We start from the raw sequence: 22907 nt of genomic DNA, 5'->3' as shown, positions 1-22907 counted from the left end.
TGGACTTGTTGGGCCGAAGGGCCTGTTTCTACACTGTAATGTAATCTAATCTAATCTAATTTCAAATCCAAGTGAACTTGCTTCACTGAACCAAGGAATGGAATAATTTTCATTCAAGCATATCAATGTTCCCTAAATTCCACATGCAGGCAAGTCCAAATGGAATATAAAAAGAGGTCAAGGTTACCACACAAGCATCAGCCCAGACCTAAATGGCAAATTGAACAATAGGAGTGTCATTATGACCCAAAATATGTTAAGAGATACTTGCCAGACCAATAGGGAGACATTCCATTTGTCTATTCCCCTCTTGGCAACGTACAGTAAATCATACCTTGGAAACAGCATAGGTAACATAGGATGACCTTGCCTAACCTTACTATGCACTGTGACCCCAGTGGCTGAAGTCCAAAAAGGCTCAAAGTTGGGGATAAGGGACACCTGGCAGCCAACCACTCAGGAAAGACTCAATGCAAGACTCACTAAGACCACCTGGAGTTTCTTGTCGATGGACCCAGTTAACTGAGCTCCAACAACCCAATCAAGTTCACCAGAATGGGTATTTTTCAGGCAGCCTAGTTTGGGAAAAATTCACTTAAAAAAAAAGTTTCGCACAGGTTAAGTTGACAGTATTTTAACAACAAAGTTGGAACCATAGTCCTTTGTCTCTCAGTAAAAAAAAACACACCTGGGTAAACGTGTTGTAAGTAATAAACTGGTTGAAGTTCTGTTTAGAATATTTCACATGTAACACAATGTTGATTTCCTTTCATAAAAGGTACAGGCACCAAAGTCCTACTGGACTACAGGGCTGCCTTCATTAGAAAGATATGACTGGTGATGGCTGCACCTCATGTAACCTCAGTGGGAAGTGAATCAGTTGTTGCCATCACTGTGCATCACAAACCAGCCAGTCAGTCAACTGTCTTCTTCCCTTAATAGGGCCTCTGTCTCATTTATTTGACCAGCTATATCACCCACCACTCAGCTTGCAGATTCAAATACATATCTTTTCCTTAAAGCAGAACCCTGGCATCCAATGCTTTGCACCAACTTGGTTGTGATATTTTAGAGGAATCCTCAAGAAAGTGAAACTCCTCTTTATCCTTTCAAGTATCAAGCAGTGCAAGCTTCAACAACATTCTGACACCAACACCCTTCCAGATTCGTCATCTCTTAAAATCTCCTCTGATGTCATCTCTTCCTTCAATCTCACAACTTGTGATTTGATTATCTCATTCAAATCCTTAAATCAGTACCCAAGGCTGGCCCCTCCTAACAGCATACATTAATGAACTTCAATCTCAGCACACCAGTTATTATTTACACCTCCACATCTTATGATGCTCGGAGCCCTGCCCCTCACTACAGATCCTTTATGTCACCTTTTGTGCCTGCCTACATGAATCCTTCCTTTTGGTCCCTCCATTGAGAACAGTTAACATTATATCAGTCATCTCAATACCTCTAATTTCTTCTCCCATTCTAACTTACTTCACTCTAACATTCCACAACTTCATGCTCTCTGATAGAAACCCAAAAGTCATTAAATTAGGGACAAAACAACCTCAATTATCCCAACAAGATGGGCAGAGAGTATTTCGTTTGGATAACTGATTGTTCAGATAACTGGTCTGATCGTAAACAAAAGCAGCATTTACGGGACTTTGAGATCCTGTTCAGATAATCCAAAATTTGGATAAGTGATATTTGGATAACTGAGGATGTTCTGTATACCAAGGGCACCAATGATATTTTTCATTGAACCAACTTCTATCGCTCAACGGTAAAATGTCACCTCTGACATACTTGCCCAGCACTCCTGGACAATGATCCCATTACTGAACATCAAACCATCAATTCCAAGGCTGTCAATGATTATGTTTCAAATTTACTTCATTGGTTTTAATATGCTTTGGGACATTACTAGATTGTGAAAGGCTCTGTGTAAAGGCTCCAGAGACCTTCTCTTAACCCTAGCTCACACTACCAAGATCATAATTTAAAAGTTGAGTTTGCCCCGGGAAAGTTTTTCCCCAACCCATATCTGAAACTATTCCACCGCCTTCTGGCACTTCAACAGCTTCTACCTAACTGCTTTTCACCATATACATTCGAACCATCTACATCTCCAATTTTCACCATTTCAGTCACTTGTTCTTTAACCCGAGAAACAACTACCTCCCCCATCTGGCTCAACTAAACTTCTCCTTTAACATGAGAAGAAGTTGCTCACTCACTTCCTCCAAATAAAACATGCTACTACTGGAACCCATATGGGTTTTGGCTAGGCCTTCTCTTTTGTGAGCTAAGCAAAATACTCTTGGCTCCAGTCCTCCTCTGGCTCCTTCTTCCACCATTTTTTTCACTACATCAGTGTCATTTCTCTCCCAGAACTGGAAAATTTACCAAGTGACTCCAACTTGCACCATTCTCTCACCTGCCCATGATCCAACAATTCTTCGCTATACCAGGTGGTGTCTTAAATTTGTTGTTAGCTTCAGAAATTAAGTCCAGACACTAGTGACCCATAATACACTTCCAGTAAGAGTACGCTATCGCTCTTCAACGGAATAATGCCCTCCACCATGGTTAGCAATCCTCAATGTTTGGCACTTATTCTTACTCATTCACCTCTGTCCCAGAACTGCAATGATAACCCTCTCAACTTAATCTTTCGTCCCATTAGGCTCCACATTCAACATCATGCCATGCTATATCTACTAGCTCCAGCATGACATCAAACATTTCTTCCTCCCCTTTCAGTAAGGACTATCGCCTCTGCAATATTCTGGCTCACTTCCTTAATAAATCCCTCCCTTTGCAAGTACAAAAAAAATTGTTTTAATTACTTTCCACCATTCAGAACACCAAACTATTCTAAAAGCAATTCTATTATTCCTTCCATTTGACTGTTCATTATGCAATTTCCAGCCAACTGCTCATTTTAATTCTCCATTCTATTGCCATTCTGACCTTTGTCATTGGCTCTGAAAAAGTTCAAATGGAGGCCAATGCAAGCTTGAGAAACAACACAATGACTTTTGGACTCAACATGAAGTATAACAATTTCAGATCATAACATCTACCTCCACAATGACTCTGCTATTCCTCATCCAAACCTTTGCTTAAACAGAAATGCCCACTTAACATCTCCCTTTGCCTTGAACTACTGTCTTGTCATTTAACTTCCTGTCTTTCAGCCTAATATATCCTTCCCTGGTGTGTGTCAGTGGTTCAGTTAGTAACATTATGTCAGAAGGTGGTGGGATTAAGTGGCACTCTGAATCTGGAGCAGCAATAGCTACACAGTTACTTCAGTGCAATACAGAGACTGCGGCACTGTGGAGGTTTCATCTTTTGGATGAGATGCAAATTCATGGCCTACCTGCTCTCCCAAGTATGTGAAGGAAGATCCTATAGCATCATCACTTCAGAGATGAAAGCGATTGCATTTGCTATCCTGATCAATATTTATACTTCAAATCAGCATTACAACAAGTAATATCTGGTCATTTTCACAGGTTGGGCTGATACAAACTGGCTGCCACATGTCCTATATTATGATATGGACTACACTTCAAAATTACTTCATTGGTTGGAACATGCTTTGACACATGACACAAATGTAAAAGGCTCTATGTAAATACAAAGCTTTCTTTCATTTCCTTTCCTTTGTGCTGTCTAATCTTTAGCCTCTCTAAATACGGAGTTCAAATTAAAACTAAGAACCAAAATAACAATCAACTCCTATCCACATGCTACTTGAGCATCCAAACTTTGTTGTTTTACTTCAATTTTGAATACCTGCATTAATTTTGTTAAAGTGCTCTTTTTCTATACGATCTCTAATTGTAGTTGTGGAAATAACATTCCTTTTTTTGGAAGTCAGCATAGTGAGAGTTTTGAACATAAGACGATGAGTGCAACAGCGGTCACCTGAACCTTTATAGCTCTTCGATAGAACTCAAAATAGATATCCAACCTAGAGTTTAAGGACAGTTCTACTGATACACCTACTGCTGGAAGCAACGATATAATCAGGAGATTGGTAACCTGCAAAAAGTGCCGTGTAACAGGAGCAATGACATTTACACAGAATGATTAACTGACCCTTGATCACTACATGTTTATGGAATGACAAATTGAGCAACTGGTAACATACAAACATATGAACTGATCTGTCAGTCATCTTTTATGGATTTAATGATTTTTCTTGGTGATGTAGAATCTTGTTGTGTTTAGTTTGCATTACACTATAATTATGTTGCTGCTTTGGTGAAAACTTTCAGGAGACTGCAGGACATGCACTACTTCACAAATTAGCCAGCTGTTACTATCTACCTGAATAAGTTCAGAAATGTTGTCAAGAAAAAGGTACATTTTTATACATTAGAATAAATAGAATTTGATTCAAATGTTTTAAAAAGGCACTAATCGAATAGATTCTGTCTCCCTACCAACCCGATGATGTTCATGTTCAGAATCATGTTGATGGAATGTTGGTGCTGAAAAGTCTCTGAAATGTAGTATATCACAGTTAGCTAGATACTTAGGAAAAATTGCAAATTCAAACAATACCTCACAGAAGAGAAAATTCTGCATTCACTGAAGATTTTAAGGAAATAACCTGCTGAATTAGTTTACCTCATTAATTTGCAGCACTAACTTTCACGTTGTAGATGTTAGCATTGTCATGAACTATTGAAGCATGACCACGTTATTTCCATCCCAAAATGAACTGATGGCTTCCAAAAAGGCAGACATGAAAGGCACTTCTACACCTCAGTAATTAAACAAGAATTTGAAAATGGATTGCAACCCACAGCCCCAAGGTTAAGCTACTTACCAAATGTTTTAGTGTCTTAAAATATGTAACTGTTTTCAGCAAGAGGTGATATATTCTGGATGCCTCTCAAGGTCACCATCAGAAGCCAATCTTCAGCCAACTGAACTCCATGTGAGATCAAGAATTGGCTGAGCACAGCATATACAGGAAAGGCTATGGCTCCTATCAATACCTCAACTCCAATGTTGAAGTCTGTACTCCAGACCTAGCTGCAGCTCCAACTTTTTAAAACAGTAAAATTACACCCTGGCAGCGACCAAAGTAGAAAGTTTCCCATGTATGTCCTGTCAAATGTAATCCAGTCAGTTACTGCCCCAGTATATCATCAAAGTAACAGCCAGTGTCAGTGTGCTATCAAACAATTTGCAAATAACCTGTTCGCAGCAGAAGCATTGCCTGTTAGAACGTTAAGGTGTAAAGTTGCATAGCCTGCTTGAGAAGACACTACAAAGGCCTTGTTCTGGTACAAAGAAGAATATAAGCCTCTCCTGACCCCGTAACCCTCCCTCCATAAACTTGCGGTCATCCAAAACTCCTGAGTATGTCCTAACTTGCAACAACATTGTTCACGCTTCATTCCTGCCTTTGGTCAAAACGGCATTAGCTTCCAGTTAAGCAATGTGTCAATTTTTTTTTTAAATCATCCTTGTTTTTAAATTCCTCTATGACCTTATCTCACCTTATCTTTAACCTTCTCCAGCTCATTTCAAGATATACAATCTTCTAATTTTGTCCCAAACATCTGATTTTACTTACTCTATTTCTGACAGCCACACTTTCAGAAGGGTCTCGGATGCAGTAATATTGTCCCTACCTCGGAGCCTAAAGACCTGGGTTCAAGTCCCATCTACTCCAGAGCTTTGAAATAGCATATCTTAAAAAAAAAAGGCCATGCTTTCAGAAGAGTCTTGTGGCACAATAGTAGTGCCCCTATCTCAGAGTTAGGGAACCCAGGTTTGAGTCCCACATACTCCAGAAAATATGTAACATATGTGAAGAGGTTGTTTAATAATAGCAAGCCACACGTTCAAATAAGGGCTCTTGTGGTGCAATGGTAGTGTCCGCACCTCTGGGCCAGAAGTCCTGGGGTCAAATGCTATCTGTTCTACAGGTGAATCATAAAACATCTGGACACATTTTAAATCAAGTTATGCCTTCAAAAAAAAAAGGAGCTCAGGTAATATGTTGGTCGTGTCCCTAACTGCCGTTGGTCCAAGTCCCAATTGTTCCACTGGTGTGTAATCTCTCTAAATAGGTGGATTAGAAAGTATCAAGCCACACCTTCATCTGTCAAGGGCCTCGGCCTTTTAGTGGAGGTGATGGCCTGGTGGCTTTAATCCAGAAACACAGCTTATTTCTGGGTACCTGGGTTCAAATTCCACCACAGCAGATGGAATTTGAATTCAATATATTAAAAAAAACTGCAATTAAGAATCTATTGATGATTGTTGGAAAAACCTACCTGGTTCACTAATGTCCCTCAGGGAAGGAAATTTACCATTCTCACCTGGTCTTGCCTACATGTGACTCTGGATCCATGGTAATTTGATTGACTTCCAAATGCCCTCTAAATTAATTGGCCTAGAAAGCCACTTCTTTGTATCAATCACTACAAAGACTCAAAACAAAAATCAAAAAACTGACAGGCTACCCCATACCAAACTACATGCCAGAAACGGCCCTGTTAACCCTGCAAAGTCTTCCTTACTAAAGTCTGGGGGTTCATGCCAGAATTGGAAGAACTGTCTCACAACTAGTCAGCCTGACCTATTTGATAGGTCCTTCCAAACCCACGACTACTCCCCCTAGAAGGGAGAGGGCAGTAGATACATATGAACCACCACCTACAAGTTCCCCTCCAAGCCACTCATCACTCTGACATGGAAATATATCACCTTTCCTTCATTATCACTGGGTCAAAATTCTGGAACTACCCACATCCCCCACCCAGATCTCTCCATCCACATGGATTTTGCTTTTTTTTCTTGCTGATAGCTGCCACTTTGTTCTATTCTTATTGTTACTTTGAATACTCCAGCTCCCCATTTCCTTCCATCCTTTTCTAAATATTTTATATTCTACAATGTTTAATACGAGTCCACAGTTTTCTGTAGCCATGTTTCAGTCATCTTTATGCCTGGTTCCTGCTATGCATGATGGCATCTGTCTCTCAATTTAGTACTAGCACTATCTTCATTGCTATACAGACAAGTTAACTCATTTTTATTATGATTATTCTTCACTGTGTTTAACCAATGGCATAAGTAGGTATTGCAAAAGGTGAAATTGTTGAGGCATTGGCTAAATATTTGACCCCAAAAGGGAAAAAGGGTGATCCAGGTAGAACACATTAAATTGGCTGGGATTCAGTTACAAATGAAGAAACTTGAATTGAGGGGTGGATGAGCATGAAGAGGAAAATATGAAATAGAGAGAGCACTACTATATTTGATATTTGAATTTGACAGTTAAAGACTACAATTAAATGAATGGGGAGGAGATGGTAAATTTGAAAATGGGTCAGATTTAACTCCTGGATACTAATTTAGAAAGGAATATTCACGTAGTGCCTAAATGGAGTGAGAAAGACATTGAAATGTATTTTGTATCATTTAAGAAAATTCCTATGTAGTTACAGCAGCCACAAGAGATTTGGGCAATCTTATTATGATGTGTATGGTTAGAAAAAGCACTGGAGATTTATTCAACTCTTTCAGATGAACAATTTACAGATTTTGACACATTTAAAACTGTTGTGCTCAAGGCATCTGAGCTAGTACCCGAATCTGATAAAAAATAAACTTGGAGTCAAAGCCAGACATTGTGAAACGTGACTGATCAAGAGATCATATTTGAACAATGGTATAAGTTAATGAAGCATGAACAGATTTTTCAAAACTTGGAGGTATTGTTAATGGATGTATTTCAGAAGTAACATTACCACCTAGATGATCAAAGTTTGCTTCTATCAGGGAGGCAGCTGTTTTAGGCAATAGCTACAACTTGCAATAGAGTCATACAGCACAGAAACAGGCCCTTCAGTCTAACCAATCCATACTGCACCCTACAAAAAGACAGCAGCAAGCCTTTGCTTGCAAACTCCAGATGGAAGCTGGAAAAAAAAAACAATCTAATAAAATACTAATTACAATAAAAAGGGGTGGTGAAACTGAAAAGTCAGATGCTTCTCAGTGGTGACAGAATAAGCATGGGAAATACAAATTATTCAGTGAGACCAACAAGTCATTTTTCCATGTAAAAGAATGAATGAAAACTCAGCTTACGGGAAGATGACATCAAAACCCATAGCTTGTGAAAGTGCGTGCCATGTTCCAACAGAAAATACTGGAAATGCAGGTGGAGCTGGTGACAAACTAATACTATCTTATTGACAGCAAGTACAAATTGCAGCATAATTTTTGGATATGAGAGCAAAGTAATTCCACGAGAACTGACGGCTGAATGCCACTGGCTCTAAACTACAGATTCAGAGAAATTCTGTCATAATCTGTTTTACCCTTTCGAACAGAATTTCCTTCAGCGACAGTCAGTTTGCATTTAAACCAGGTGGCTAAAGTTTTAACATTTGATCTGTCTTCTTTCAGGACTACTTTTTTTGTATGTTTACATATAAAAGACAAAGTTTTAGCTAGGCAACCACCAGAGTCACCTTTCTCCCATTCAAGTACAGGACAATGCTTCTCCTTTGCTACTTTAAGAATCTCATTGAGATTATTTTCTGATAATTCTTCATCTTTAAATTTTAATTAGTGTCACAGTTTTCTGCATTGCTTCTTGCCTTGCTATCCATATAAGCTTTGCATAATTCTTTACAAACAAGAGCCATATCTTCATTAGATTTTTATTTGCTACTCCATCGGTGATTAGGTATTACAGGGCAATCTTAAGAGACTTCATTTTCAACTTTTTTCACCAAATAGAAAGGCATCAAATACAGATGTAGGTAAATATCAGGCCTAAAGTGCAGCCAAGTCATGAGGGATATAGATAAGTTGAATAGCAAAAGATCTGTGGGCGGCACGGTGGCACAGTGGTTAGCACTGCTGCCTCGCAGCGCCTGAGACCCGGGTTCAATTCCCGACTCAGGCGACTGACTGTGCGGAGTTTGCACGTTCTCCCCGTGTCTGCGTGGGTTTCCTCCGGTTTCCTCCCACAGTCCAAAGATGTGCAGGTCAGGTGAATTGGCCATGCTAAATTGCCCGTAGTGTTAGGTATAGGGGTAAATGTAGGGGTATGGGTGGGTTGCGCTTCGGCGGGTCGGTGTGGACTTGTTGGGCCGAAGGGACTGTTTCCATACTGTAAGGTAATCTAATCTAATCTAATCTAATCTAATCTTTTCCTCAGGATGGGAGCGTCCAAAATCAGAGGACATAAGTTTAAGGTGAGAGGGGAAAGATTTAAAAAGGGAGTGAAGGGGCAACTTCTTCACACGGAGGATGGTGCATATATGGAACAAGCTGCCAGAGGAGGTGGCAGAGACAAGTACAATTACAACATCTAAAAGACATTTGGACAGATGCATAGATAGGCAAGGTTTAGAGGGATATGGGCTAAATGGGATTCACGTTTAGGAAATCTGGTTTGTATGAGCAAGTTGGGCTGACGGGCCCGTTTCAGTGCTGTGAGACTCCATGGCTCATCCACTCTTTGTACTTCCTTGCTTGGTGGCAGGGAGGGGGGCAAGTTTATAGTTCTGGTCATACTCTACTTCAGAATTCGGATTTATAGGATAAAATTCATCAAATTTACAAGAATTATGCATATACAAATGGAAATAATAGATTGTAGGTTTAAGTTACAATTTTCTGACAGAATGTGGAGGTATTTCCCTGGTAGCTCAGTTAGTGGTTTTGGCACTTTTAAGCAGGCCTCAAACATCACACATGATTTTTTTTCAAAATGTTACATATTCACTATTTTTTAAACAGAAGAATTCAATGATTTGTAGAAAATACAATAGATCCTTTTGATAGCATTTGTAATAATAATAAAAAAATGGTGTGGCACTGTGGCTCAATGGTTAGTACTGATGACCTTATAGAGGTTTATAAAATCATGAGGGGCATGGATAGGATAAATAGACAAAGTCTTTTCCCTCGGATGGGGAAGTCCGGACCTAGAGGACATATATTTAGGGTGAGAGGGAAAAGATATAAAAGAGGCCTCGGGGGCAACTTTCTCATGCAGAGGGTGGTACATGTATGGAATGAGCTGCCAGAGGAAGTGGTGGAGGCTGGTACAATTGCAACATTTAAAAGGCATTTGGATGGGTATATGAATAGGAAGGGTTTGGAGTGATCTGGGCTAGGTGGGACTAGATTGGGTTGGGATATCTGGTCAGCATGGACGAATTGGACCGAAGAGTCTGTTTCTATACTGTACATCTCTATGACTCTACTGCTGTCTCAGAGTGTCAGGTACCAGGGTTCAATCCAGCCTCTGGCGACTGTGTGTGGAGCGTGCACATTCTCCCTGTATCTGTATGGGTTTTCTCCGAGTGTTGCAGTTTCCTCCCACAGTACAAAGATGTTTATGTTAGGTGGATTGGCCATGCTAAATTGCCCATTTAGGTGTCCATAGATGTGTAGGTTAGGTGGATAAGCCAAGGGAAATCCAGGGTTTATGGGGATAGGGTACTGTGGGGTGGGGTGTTTGATGCTCTTAAGAGGGTCCATGCGGACTCAGGCACACGGCCTGCTTTCATACTATAGGGATTCCATGATTTTATGGCTGGCAAATACACGTGACAGGTACAGTCAATCCTTGCATGTTTTTTAAAAATTTACTCCTCAATCTAGGTGTCAGTTTACATCTGTAAATATAATTTAGGAAGTCTGTCCAGTAGCAAGTGATATTGTTATAGGTTGTCAGTCGCAGTGGATCATTATCTGCGCATGAGCAGAAAGCGTCCCCTCTCATGTTGCAGCAGAATTGAAGTAATGAGATTATCATATTTTGGAAGGACAGTTTCATGTTTATAGTAAGTTAATTGGGGGTCACAACATCTGTATGCAGTGTGGACAGTAAGCCTGTGTGTTTGAATTGTTTAAGATCAAAAGAAGATTTAAATTGTTTTACTGAGAAGGTATAGGATATTTTTATTTGGAGACAATGGTAGCAATCTGTGTGTTAACAGTGGAGTCTTAGTCTCCCAAAATCTCAGCAAGGTGTTATTGGTATCAGGTTGTAAACACTTGTCTTGTAAAATGTCTACTTCCAAGTTGAAAGGAGTTGGAGTCAATGATCGTTAACTAACATTTCTATCCAAATGTAAGACTGCTATGTTTTACATTGCCATGGAAAATCTGGCGGAGGCAGCCATTTTTGATGTCAGGTTACAGCTTTTCTTTGAATTTAATGAATGTATGTACAGAAGGAAAAGGATGCTTTATGTGCCATCATTGCAGAACATGGCTTAGGGAGAGGAGGGGAAGAGGAGAAGAGGGGAGTGGAGAGAGTGGAAACGTTGTGTAGTCTAAATGATGCATCCTGCAGCTAGATAAAATTTCTGAAGTGTTTATCTTGACTTGGTCTGAAAAAACAGGAATCATTGAAACAGGCTTTACTACTGATAGTGTCCTTAAGAAACTCTGAACATGGAAGAGAACAACTAGAGACGGTCATTCAGTAAAACAAGGCTGTGTTAAACTATTGAAAGCTGGGAGCAACTGTAGATTGTTGGCTAAAAGTACCACAATTCTGTGGCAAATATATTGGGCGATAAGCATAAAAAAGGGACTCATTACATTCTATAGTTTAAGTTCTAAATTGCCTACAAGAGAGAGTGTTCAGTCTCTCTTCTCTACAATGTTGGCATTTTGCTGAAACTCTTGTTTTACAATGATTAGGACAAACTAAGGGTATACTTGTAAATCATTCAGGACATTTCCCCCCTATAATATCAATTGTTGCAAATGTTTCAAGTTTGACACACTTGCATTTGCCCTTGTGAGCGTATAACAAAAGCTTCAGCAACAGGTCTCTTTTCATCAATATTCACGTTCTGCGCTATCAAGCAACTGTTTATTTAATAATGTATTTTAGATATTTTTTGCAGTACGTCTGAAAGTGTTTACAGTACATGTGAAATGTTGTCTTGTCATTCTTCCAACTATAAGTTCAAGCCATTTTGAAAAATTCAATTTCTATGTAAAACATTTGTATCATTAGCATTGTTAAATATATTATACTGGATCCTCTCATCCAAATCATTGATACAATTCATAATAGCTGATGCTCAAGCACTGATCCTTGTTGTACCCCATTAGTTACAGCCTGAAAATGACCTATTTATTCCTACTGTCTTGTTTGCTAGCCAACACTCCATGCTAATATAACTCCCAATCTTCGGAAGCTTGTTTAATAATCTGAAGTGCCACTTTACTGCATTTTTGCCGCATATAGAGATGCCACCTCATCTAATCTGTTGTTACCATCTCAAAACTCAGGTCTGAAATATTATTTCTCCTTAATAAGACCACATTAACTTAAAATATCCTTCTATGATCAAGTGTCTCATTAACACCTCCTTAATAATAGATTCTGGCATTTCCCACATTGCTTCTGTCAGGCTAACTTCCCCATAATACCAGTTTCACTCCATCTTAGTCTTTTCTTTCATTAATTGTCATGAAATGTTTTGTATTGTCCAAACCATAGGGCAGTTCCAGAACCTAAGAAATTTTGTAAATCAAAACTAATGGCTCCACTATCTCTGTAGCTACCTCAAACCCAGAATGCAGGTTTTTCAGTTCAGATGATTTGTTGACTTTGTCATATTAAGTTTTTTGCCAGTGTTATTTCCTTACTATTAATAAAATCACCAAGTTCCTCATTTCTACTAGTCCTTTGGTTTCTCTAAGTTTTCCAGAATATTTGTGTCTTTTACCATAAAAGCAGATCCATAATGTTTGCTTAATGCCTATACTTTCTTATTTTGTCAATGATCTTATTTTCAGTTCTCCTTGGTATGCACCATCTAACCTAATTTGGTTGGAAATATAAACTAAGAAATTAAATTTCAAATGTCTGAAGTACATAAACTGTAAAACTTAAAAACAGGGACAGGCTGATCCTTGTGATTCCTCTTTTCATTTCATGCCACCTTTACCTCCAACTTCTTTCCCATTTGCTACCCATCTGCTGCTTTCCTCGACTCCATCCTGTGACCATAATCATTAGTTTAAGTGGCACCTTAGCAAAATAATTGCAGAAACAATATACATCTACGACCCTATTACCTCTTCAAAAAGAAGAATGAAGTTGGTCGATCAAAATTTTCCCTTTTGAAAACTACCCTTGCTGAATATTTTATGTTTAGACATGAATCCCTACTAAAAATGAGATATGGAAATATTATTTTTGGAAATGAGAGAGATGCTAAAGAAAGAAAATGTATTAGATTAAATACATTTGATACGTAACCACATTTGAAAAGTCGATGTACAAAATTTGGCATTGTAATGGCTTTGTATCAACAAATACATAATCATATCAATGGCCATGTTTCACTGGAAAAAGATAATTGAAAAGTCATACAATTACTGATTTTAGGATTCTAAAAAAGGGATCATGTAGACTATAACAGGCTACTTCACTTTATTCAGGTGCAACAGAACTGGAAGACACAGCCTGTGTTTGAAGTAATGCGGGGCAACGGAAGTTTAATTTCAAAGCTTTGGCAGTAAACAAGATTTCAGTAAACAAGTGGTCAATCTATGAAACAAGTTCCCTAGGGAGAGGATGGAAGCAGTTAGTATTGATTCATTCAAAAGTAAATTCTATAGATCTTTCTCACTAAACATTTTGGGACACATTACAAGTAATCAAAGACATGGCATTCTTTGGAGGTAACTTTAAATCTATCAAAGCTCTCCAAGATGAGAATTATTCACATATAATTTGTCAAACTGGAAAAAAAAAGATTGCGAGGGTTTGTCACGAAGTACATTATTATATCATGAGATGCTAGAAGTCAACTAACTGATATATAATTTTTCATCTAGCAATTCGTATGCTCGCGAATAAGAGTCAAGTGGTAACAAATCATATGCTGTTACACAATCAGGGGAAAAACTAAACTTGATCAAACCACCATGAAAAAAAACAAGTCAGATTACCCAGCCTAATTCAGTGTAGCGTTGACTTATCCTTTCTAAAAAAAACCATTATTGTTTGAATGAATGAGTGATAGCACGCAATGACAAGATGAAGGTTCACACATTACTACATGAGGGGTAAAGTCCAAACTTGAACAGAGAAACATTTGTCCAGCCAGAGAGAAATTTGCTGGAAGGAGGAATAGGGGACAAGACAAGAAAAAAAGTTGGCAATTGGGGATTTTGTCTCATCAGCCAAACAAAGTAAATTAACAGAAACCATGGCGCCACCCATTTTTCTAGCCACTGAATGGAGGAGTGGTATACTGAAATGGACTAAACAATCGTCACACATTTAGACAAAAAAATTAATTAGAAAAGCAATGCCAATCCAGCCAAGTAACTCAAGAGTCAGACCCATAGAAACGTACAGCACAGAAACGGACCCTCTTGTCCAATACTTCCATGCTGACCAGATATCCGAAATTAATCTCATCCCATTTGCCTGCACATGGCTCATATCCCTCTAAACATTTCATATTCATATACCAGTCCAGATGCCTTTTAAATGTTGTAATTGTACCAGCCTCTGTCACTTCCTCTGGCAACTCATTCCATACATGCACCAGCCTCTGCATGAAAAAGTTGCCCCTTAGATCCCTTTTAAGTCTTTCCCCGCTCGCCCTAGACCTATGCCTTCTAGTTTTGGGCTCCCCCACCCAGGGAAATGACCTTGCCCGTTTACCCTATCAATGCCCCTCTTGATTTTAAAAATGCTAAGGTCACTCCCTACCCTCCAACTCTCCAGGGAAAAACAGCTGAACCTAAAATTGACTTCTCCCTACAGCTCAAACCCTCCAACCCTGGCTACATCCTTGTAAATCTTTTCTGAACCCTTTCAAGTTTTGCAACATCTTTTCGATAGGTGGGAGACCAGAACTACACACAATATTCCAAAAGTGGCCTAACCAATGTCCTGCATGGCCACAACACGACCTCCCAACTCCTATTCACAATGCTCGGACCAATAAAGGAAAGTATACCAAATGCCTTCACTATTAACTGATATCTTATCAAAAATTTAATAAAATGTAAAATTTTTCAGCAAACCTTTAAAAACACCAAACTGATGTCACTCAGTAGCTTATTGTTACTTTTTTCCCTATAGCTGTATTTTTATGAAGGTCATGCAATTGGACATATTGCTGCAGTCTGGCAAAGTTTCCCCATTCCACACTGTAGTCAACATGTGTATGACCAGAGGAATAAATTAGAATCAACAAATAAGTCAAAGCAATCTCATTTTCAACATTTTTATTCCATGAATTTATGGATTACTGATTATTGCAATTCTAAAGAGTAAAACACAAGAAACTATTGCACTTTGATTTAAAAAAAACATATCTGACATGTATTGTGACACCTCGTTCAGTGACTAGATGGTCCTTTCCATTTTGTGAATATTGAAACAACCAGACACTTGAGTATCTACCCACAGTGAGCTTTTTATCTATAGCTTTCATCAGATGCAAAACTAACCCCAAATTTCATTGAGATTCCTTTAAATAATGAAGGTACACACTTGACAACTTGTATGTTTATTAATCAAATTTCAACGTAGTCAGCCCCCTCTCCCCAATACAGCGAAGAGTTAAAGGATTTACAAGTTCAATACAAGTTTAACCTCCACCAACTTAACATTTACAGAACAAGTTGATAACCCTTCCTTACCAATCAATCAATTGCTTTTTAAAATGTTGGAATTTATGCTCTAATTGATAAATGCAATCACCCATGAAGATGGAAAAGCAATCAAACTTCACTTTTGCCTGCTGTGACTGATAAGGGGAAACTGCAGAAATAAACTTCCACTGTTTACCCTTTGAAAATCACCAAAGTGTTTAAGAAAACATTAGCTATCTCCTCAAATATTTTTTCTCACTGGAGCTAAACAAATTATGTAATGCAAATAATAAAATTTGTGTGGTGGAGTGTTGAATGCTACAAACAGTATACAAATACTCTAATTATGGGCAAAATGACATCCTGTCACGTGTTCTTTATGGCCCCTTTATTCCCAATACATTTTAAAAAGACCTGTATATCTGGGTCTGCAAATTATTGTTTCATCAATAAACAAAAATCACACCATTCACTGTGTACTTCACTTCACTCTCAAAACATACTGCCCCACATGTCTTTCAGTCATGCCTACTATCCTTTGCCCTCATTTTTACCCATTTTGGCATTCCCCAAATTGGTACCACAAACTTCACTATTGATTTCTACATCCATTTCATTTTTCTAAGACAAACAGAATCCTGCATATCTCTAAAATCACAATAAAGTACCCACACATTGATCAATTTCTCCAAATTCACCTTGTTCATCTCCAATCCACGATGACTGTCCCTAATTAATCGAGGACTTTGAATGCTCACTTAGTGTATCCTTTCCAAAGTGGTGTACTGTATCGACAATCAGCCCTATACTACAAGCACTCCAATTACAGCTTCTGTTTATTGCACAACCGACATGTGACAGAGCTATATGGTTCCAGCAAAATAAAATGGGGGGGGGGGGGGGGGGGGTGCATACACACACTGTATTACTACTTCAAAAAGTGGAAAACATTCTTAGGCAGCCATGCACCAACCAGATTCTTCCTCCCCAACTGATGCTGTACTGTTGTGTGAGAATAAATCAGAAAGTGTGGCAATTTTCCTTGTACTGTTTCTTCAGTTTGGGCTTCGGAGGCTTACCTCTAACCCACTCTTTACTACTATACCCTCCCCTTCTCTGGTTTCTCTCAGCTTTTATCCATATTTCAACACCAATAATTTTAATTAATTCACGGTTTTATTTTAATTACTTTGCTCTGAAATATGCTTTCGATATCATCCATACCTGGCTGCATTATGTCTTAGTTTATATTGTTTCTAAAAAGGGATTAGAATTTAATAACATTTCTGGTAAGTATTTTAGGCAGTTCAAACATCAGCAACATAAAATCCGATGATGACAACAATGACAACAATAACAATAACAACTCAGATATGGTTAGGCCTTCTTTCAAGAATAAGTATCTTGGGACATTATGAGGTACGAGCACAAATTTGGTTTACAACATTGACTTGCACCTTCATGTAATTTGCTTAGAGGGTCTTGTAGCACAGTGGTAGTGTCCCTACCTCTGGGCCAAAAAGTACAGCTTCAAATCCCACCCATGCTGGAAGAGGTATCACAACATGTCTAAACAGCTGATTAAAAACATATATTTATACACAACCTGCTTTTTCATGTAACTCAAATTCTTCTGAATTAAGCAGGTTTCTCTTGGATTGACTTATGTATAAAATCTTTCACAGCCTTATAATGTGTTTACAGCCAAGTATATATTTTAAAAATATATATTCATTCTTGCAGGAAAACACCAAGTATGTATGGCTCTTCAGCAAATATTTGCACTAAGTCTAGCCCACAATTAAACAATTCTCTGCAATCATTGTTATGATAATTCCACTATCTGATTTTAATATCTTGGCTCTTCAAGGACTAAGATTTATAAAGAAATATACTGAACCAGTTTCACTGAAATTACCATTTTATCCAAAACCAGCAAACCTAAACAACTAAGGCAGTACCAAGAAACTTACATTTATGCTGGAGATGAAAGACAGTCTTTCCATGCTGAGTAACCCACAGACAATAGAGCTGGACTTGGAAATACATAAATGAACGATATTTCAGAGGGTGGTTGGCAGAGTAAACTGAAAATCAAAACCTGGAAAACTTGCAGTTTTGCTCTCCATTTCTGTCAACCTTAAAAGTTAGTGTAAAAAGCAACATGGAAAAAAATAACAAAGTACTCAAAATTCTACAAATTTCATAACTGCTGAGAAAAGACTCAGGTTGCATTCTCAATTCATTGACTCTAAAGAACTTTAAATTGTATTTTTCTCTAATCTTTCAGTTTGTACTAGACTACGCCTCTTCCTTTAAGCTTATTACCTATTTCTGATGTCACATTTTATTATTTTCTCAGGGTTAGTTTGAAAATTCCTCTCCCATTACTTTAAAAAAAAAGTTAGCAATTGGCTCCTTCACTTTCTAGCTAGATTTTAAATGTGCGTGCTAAAAATGAAATTGTTGCATCCGACCAATGGATTTTAAAAATGGGTCCAATTCCCCTTCACCTGATTATACCAAGTTTGGCAGCTTGAAGTCCAACAAAAGTTCCTTCGACAAACAAAAACAAAATGAACTGGAGCAGAATATAAATTCTTCCTTTGAAAGCTTTTTGATTTTATAGGGATGCAATGGCCTACAGGTATTGTCGCTATACTGTTAATTCAGAGACCAAGGTGCAAATCCTTCAATAGCAAGTAGTGAAACTTGAATCCAATTTTTTTACAAATATGGAATTAGAAGTCTAATGGTGACCACGAGTCCATTGTCAATTGTTGGTAAAAACATCTGTTTCATTAATGTCCTTTAGGGAAGGCAACTGCCATCTTTACTGGACTGGATTTAATATGATTCCAGACCCATAACAATGTAGTTGACTCATGGATGCCCTCTGGGATGGGCAACAAATGCTAGACTAGCCAATGATGCCCTCAACCCATGAATGAATTTTAAAAATCGTAACTAAAGATTTTCTTCAGATTAAAAGCACGAACATGTCCACATTTGATATGAATGCTTTCTCAGGGTAGAACTTGGGGAAAAAATGTTGACATTCCAATTGATGCTACTGCTGGACAACAAATCCCAGAGTGAAATCTGATCTGATTAATTATATCTTTGCTTATATTTAATGTAGCAGTCTTTCACTTTAACATTAGCACAGCAGGTTTTGGATTTGGTTTTAATAGTGAGAAGTTTATTAAGCAAAAATAAAAATGAACCAAACTAAGTTATCTACATGCAAATTTAAAAGATTTCAGAACCTGACAAACCAAAATCCCATCTCTTCCTCAACACCATTACATTACAGTTACTCAAAAATCCACAGTGCCTCTGGTCAAGCCTACAGGTTTGACTTACATGCTTCGTTGCAGGCCTTCTCTTCTGAACACTCACAACCGAGTTTAAGACTTTCTCAATCTTTTGAGAATCAATGTAGGTTTCTAATTAAATACTCCAGGTCTGGAAGTTTCACAAGCTAAAAACATATAAACATAAGAACTAAGAGCAGGAGTGGGCAGCCTGACCCTTCAAGCCTGCTCCTCCATTGAAGATCATGGCTAATCTTTTCATGCACTCAGCTTCACTTACCCACATTCTCACCGTATCCCTCAATTCCTTTATCTTTTTAAAAAGATAGCTACCTTAGCTTTAAAAGTTTACTGATGTAGTGTCAACTACTTCACTGGGCAAGGAATTCCAGAGACTAACAGCCCTCTGGTGAAGAAGTTCCTTCTCAATTCAGTCCAAACTCTGCTGCCTCTAATCTTGAGGCTATGCCCTCTTGTCCTAGTTTCACGTACCAGAGGAACCATCCTCTCTACTTCTACCTTATCTATTACTTTCATAATTTGATATGCTTCTATAAAGATCACCCCTGATTCTTCTGAATTCTAATGAATATAATCCCAGTCTACTCAGTCTCTTCTCATAAGCCAACCCCCCCTCAACTCTGGAATCAACCTAGTGAACCTCCTCTGCACCCCCTCCAGTGCCAGTACATCCTTTCTCAAGTAAGGACACCAAAACTGCACACAGTACTCCAGGTGTGACCTCAGAAGCACCTTATACAGCTGCAACATTACCTCTCTGCTTTTAAACTCAATCCCTTCAGCAATGATGGACAAAATTCCATTTGCTTTCCTAATTTACTTATGCCTGCAGACCAACCTTCTGTGATACATGCACAAGGACAGCCAGATCCCTCTGCATAGCAACATGCTGCAACTTTTTTAACCATTCAAGTAATAATCCTTTTTTACTGTTACTTCTACCAAAAATGTATGACTTCACATTTGTTAACACTATATTCCATCAGTCACACCTTTGCCCATTCACTCAATGTATCTATGTTCCTCTGCAAAGTTTTACAGTCCTCTGCACACTTTGCTCTGCCATTCATCTTACTGTCAGTTGCAAACTTTGACACACTACTCCAAACCATCTACATAAATTATGAATAAGTGTGGTCCCAACACCGATCTCGGAGGCACAGCACCAATTACCAGCTAGTACAGCATTAATTTATCCCCACTCTTTGCATCCTGATAGTCAGCCAATCTTCTATCAATGCTAATACTTTACCCGTAATGCCAGAAATCCTCATCTTATGCAGCAGCCTCTTGCGCTTCACCTTGCCGAAGGCGTTTTGGAAATCTAGGTACACCACATCCACTGGGTCCCCGTTGTCCACTTTACTTAATGTCCTCACAGAATTCAAAAAAAAATTGGCAAGCATGACCTGCCCTTCATGAACCCATGCTGCGTCTGTCCAATGGGACAATTTTTAAATCAAGATGCCCTACTATTTCTCCTTTGATAATAGACTCAAGCATCTTCCACTACAGAGTTTAAGTGGTTAGCACTGCAGCCTCACAACACCAGGGACCTGGGTTCGATTCTGGCCTCGGGCAACTGTCTGTGTGGAGTTTGCATATTTTCCCATCTGCATGGGTTTCTTCCGGGACCTCTGGTTTCCTCCCACAATCCGAAGATGTGCAGGCTAGGTGAATGGGCCATGGTAAATTGCCCATAGTGTTCAGGGATGTTTAGGTTAGGTGCATTAGGCAAAATTAAGGGTAGAGTAATGGGTCTGGGTGGGTTACTCTTCGGAGGGTCAGTGTGGACTTGTTGGGCCGAAGGGCCTCTTTCCACACTGTAGGAATTCTAAGAAAAACCTAACTGGTCTGAAATTTCCCATCTATTGTCTACCTCCCTTTTTAAACAGTGGTATCACATTTGCTGTTTCCCAATCTGCTGGGACTGCCCCAGACGTCCAGTGAATTTTGGAAAGTTACTGCCAGTGCACATGCTATTGCTCCCACCATCTCTTGTAGTGCCCTGGGATGCCTTCCAGGAGACTTAGCTATCCTTAGCTCCATTAGCTTGCCCAACACTAGCTCTTCCATAGTAATGATTGTTTCTAGAGTCCTCACCTATCTTTGTCTTTTCTTCACTTACTGGCATGTTATTAGTGTCATCCAATGCAAAGACTGATACAAAACGCCTTGGCCATTTCATCATATCCCAAAACTAAATGTCTCTTCTCATCCACAAAAGGGCCAACGTTTACTTTAGCCACTTTTTTTTTTGTTTTATATATTTATAGAAACTTTTGCTATCTGTCTATATATTCTGCTATTTGTTTTTCTCATACTTTTCTTTATAGCTCTTTTTGTGGCTCTCTGTTGATCTTAAGTTTTCCCAATCTTCTAGCTTCATGCTGTTTTTGGCCACTTTGTGTGCCTTCTCTTTCAATTTGAAAGCTTCCCTGATTTCCTTAGACACCCATGACAGTTTACCCTTTTTCTTTCAGTCCTTCCTTTTTACTGGAACGTAAGTTTACTGAGCACTTAAAAATATCATTGGAAGTCCTCCATTGCTCATCAACGGTCCCACCATGAAACCTATGTTTCCAGTCTACTTTAGCCAGGTCCTCCCTCATTCTATTGTAGTCCCCTTTGTTCAAGCAAAGGACCCTGGTATTGGATTTTATCTTTACACTCTCCAGCTGTATTATAAATTCAACCATACTGTGATAATTCCTTCCAAGAGGATCCCTAACTGTGAGGTCATTAATTAGTCCTGTCTCATTACACAGGACCAGATCAAGAACAGCTTGCTCCCTAGTCAGTTCCATTACATACTGTTCAAGAGAAACAGTCACACAGATACACTCAACGAACTCCTCCTCAAGGCTACCGTGACCGAGCTGGTTCAACCAATCTACATGCAGATTAAAATCCCCCATGAAAAAGCTGTACCATTTACAGGCCTTGGTTATTTCTTTGGTTTATTGCCCACCCCAGTGTAACGTTATTATTTAGTGGCCTATAGACTATACCTATCAGTGATGTTTTCTTAGAATTTCTAATTTCCACCCAAATGGATTTAACCTCATTCCCCACAGAACCTATTTCATCTCTTAGCACCGTCCTGATGTCATCCTTGAATATCAGAGCTATACCACCTCCTTTACATTCCTGTCTGTCCTTCTGAACAGTCTGATACCCCTGAATATTTAACTCCCAGTCGTGACCATTCTCGAACTATGGCTCTGTAATGGCTACCAAATCATTCATTCGCCACAATTTGTGCCGTTAACCCATCAACCTTGTTACGAAAGCTACGAGCATTCAAGCAAAGTGCCTTCATGCTAGCTTTCTCACTGTCATGATTCTTTTGCCAAAGTATCTTACTTCCTTAACTGCCCTGAACAATCTCCTTTCCTTTCCTCAGAATACACAGTCATTCTATAACAAGATTGTTCCGTTCTTGTGCAGCCCTGCATTATCGAAAAATTGTGCTCGAGAAACAGCACTTAAAGTGTTGGCAAAGTAATTGTATTACAGCAAATACACGTCTTGAAAGTGTGCGCTATAGAAACCATGTCCCCTACTCGGCAATTGGCCACAGCAAATTCAAATTAACAAAACACACCCGATAGCAGAACAATCTGTACACTTGCTTCTGACTCCAGTCAGGATTCCTTCAAAACAACTCTAAAGCTGCTGAACTACATTACAAGCAAACTAACTCATCCGAGATTCTGCTATGCTAACGGATCGATGTCTTCTCTCTCCACAGTGTAAACAAACTTCCATTAGCACTACAGGAGGCACGTACTGGTTTAGAATAGGTAGGTCAGTCTGTCTGGAACCACTAAGTTTTAAACTTCTTGACAAAAAAAAAGACGCATACTGTGAAATTAAAATCCAAACTGTAAAATAAAAATGAATATAAATCACACA

General features: G+C 38.8%; 1 protein-coding gene across 2 annotated transcripts in view; it reads right to left on the bottom strand.

Moving 5' to 3' along the window:
• atxn7 (ataxin 7) overlaps positions 1-22907 on the bottom strand; it is a 141359-nt gene that overhangs the window by 107573 nt on the left and 10879 nt on the right. The gene's annotated exons all lie outside the window — the stretch shown is intronic.

The sequence above is a fragment of the Chiloscyllium plagiosum genome, unplaced genomic scaffold (assembly GCF_037043375.1).
Source record: "Chiloscyllium plagiosum isolate Xiang-an unplaced genomic scaffold, Cpla_swu_hap1 HiC_scaffold_14, whole genome shotgun sequence".
In the NCBI taxonomy this organism is placed as follows: Eukaryota; Metazoa; Chordata; class Chondrichthyes; order Orectolobiformes; family Hemiscylliidae; genus Chiloscyllium; species Chiloscyllium plagiosum.
This window is presented reverse-complemented; position numbering and strand designations above follow the sequence as displayed.